This window comes from Empidonax traillii, unplaced genomic scaffold (genome assembly GCF_003031625.1).
Source record: "Empidonax traillii isolate 1590-97213 ecotype Southwest subspecies unplaced genomic scaffold, ASM303162v1 scaffold51:size1492887, whole genome shotgun sequence".
Classification (NCBI taxonomy): domain Eukaryota; kingdom Metazoa; phylum Chordata; class Aves; order Passeriformes; family Tyrannidae; genus Empidonax; species Empidonax traillii.
In genome coordinates, this window is record NW_020955244.1 from 1,369,127 (window position 1) to 1,371,086 (window position 1,960).

The following is a 1,960-nucleotide window of genomic DNA, read 5'->3' on the forward strand; positions in this document are numbered from 1 at the left end:
TATGAATTGCCCAGAGAGAACAAGGGTCCTTCATCCTTTCTTGCAATTCATCATCTGCTGTGATAAACTGCTTTGTCTTCACCTGTAATTACCTTCTGTAATTGCCACTGCCCCCTCTTGTAATGTTTGCATGACAGACAGAAAGGTAATATCTATTTAATGGTTGTAGCACCTTTAATATCTGCAGTTGTTGATAGTACAAAGCCCAATTACATAAAGGCTGTACTGGGACCCAGAAAGGGCTGCTACAACCCGTGCAAGCAGCCACAGCCCTTGGAAAGAGGCACCTGCCACACCCAGACCCTCCTTTGTAGGGGAGTGGTGAGACCTCTGGAACTGGGTGTCACCCATGTCCTGTGTGCTGCTCACAGAGCTCCCCGGGCCCTCCAGCTCTCCACGGCATGGGGACATACATCCTGTGGCTTCTGGCAGCGTGAAGATTTATAGGCTGCAGGGTCAGCAGACTTGGTGTCTTGTCCTTGCAGCACAGAGGTTCTCTTGCAAAGAGCCCGTTCTCTGCTCTGGCTAAATGTTTGATTCAGTAGCATCCACGTCCCGAAAACTGGCCCCATGAGCCATGTGTAGAGGAGATGCCCCGACTGTTTCTGGGTGAATTACCTTATCAATATTAATGTGTGCTAAGAATGTTCATAAAATTAAAACTCCTCCTTGTCCACCTTCAGGACACACTACTCTTGTTCTTCGCATTTCTCTCCTATAAAGTTAAAACCTGGTAGTCCACGGGAATGAAAACCATTAACAACCCATCAAACCGGCACAATGAAGTTATTTCTCTTCCTTTCTGGGCGTCTTCCTTTACAACTGCAGTGTTAAAAGGGTGTCTTTTGAGGTTGAGCTTTCATTTAGTGTAATCTCTTTCAGCTCTGTTTGCAGTATAGAGAATAAAATAAATCACAGAGAGAAGCCCTACAAAACTAGCTTAACTGTGATGGGACGAGATCTGCAGGGACCACAAACTTTTCACTACTACCCTAGATCGAGCTTTTTTGCCCTAGTTTGACCCAGCTTCTTATGTGTCACTTTGAAACTAGAAATTATCCTTATCTGATGGGTCACTCAGATGGGTTGAAAGAGAAGGAAATTCACTCCAATATTGTAATGCTAATTAGGTGATTCCAGTGTGGCCTCAATTTAATCTGTAGTCAGTAGCATGAGTTGAGAAGTCACTCAGTGATTTTTTTTTTCATATTTTCTCTGAAAGATGCTTCTCTTTAAGAAGGTCAGTCCATATTTACATTTCCTCTGCTCAGAACTTGTAGGTATGGACCAAAACTATTTTTCCCGTGGCTCTGTCTTACATTGTGAAGTCATGATAAGAATTTGGCAAAAACTCAAAAAGTATCGAGCAGGAAGGGGCTGAAGAGGTGGCTGGCAGCACATGAGGAAGAAACAGGTTTCAAAAACTCTCAAGGCAAATTTTCTGTTTAAGTCACCTGGCTTACAACCTTTATTGTAATTAACTCTTTCTTTTGGCTCGTGGGCCCCTCAAGAGGTGTCTCCTGAGTCAGCAAAACATTAAAACTACCTGTTATTTTTTAGGTAAAAGCGAAACTGGTGCCAGGCAACCTCAAAATACTGTTGCAAACGTGCTTCAGAGGCCCTTTGTAGTCTCCCCTTACATCAACACAGCTGGTGGGAAGCAGGCAATGGGCAGTGTCGGGGTGTTTGCTATTCTGGTAGGCAATCCATGGTCATGAGTCAGAATCCCAAAGTTCCTGTGAACTTTTAGTTCAGCCTGCTTTGGTTATCCATGTGTCAGAATGGTGATATGAGGTCAGTTTACACTTCTTCCCTCTAAAGACAGGAGTGGGAACCTGGCACTGCAGGCCAAATTTATTTTCTGATGTCACAGTTTTTCCTCGCTTGCTGGCCTGACCCATGTGACAGCCTCATGAGTTCTCACTGATCTTTTGTTTGTTGCCTTTTTTTTTTTTTTTTT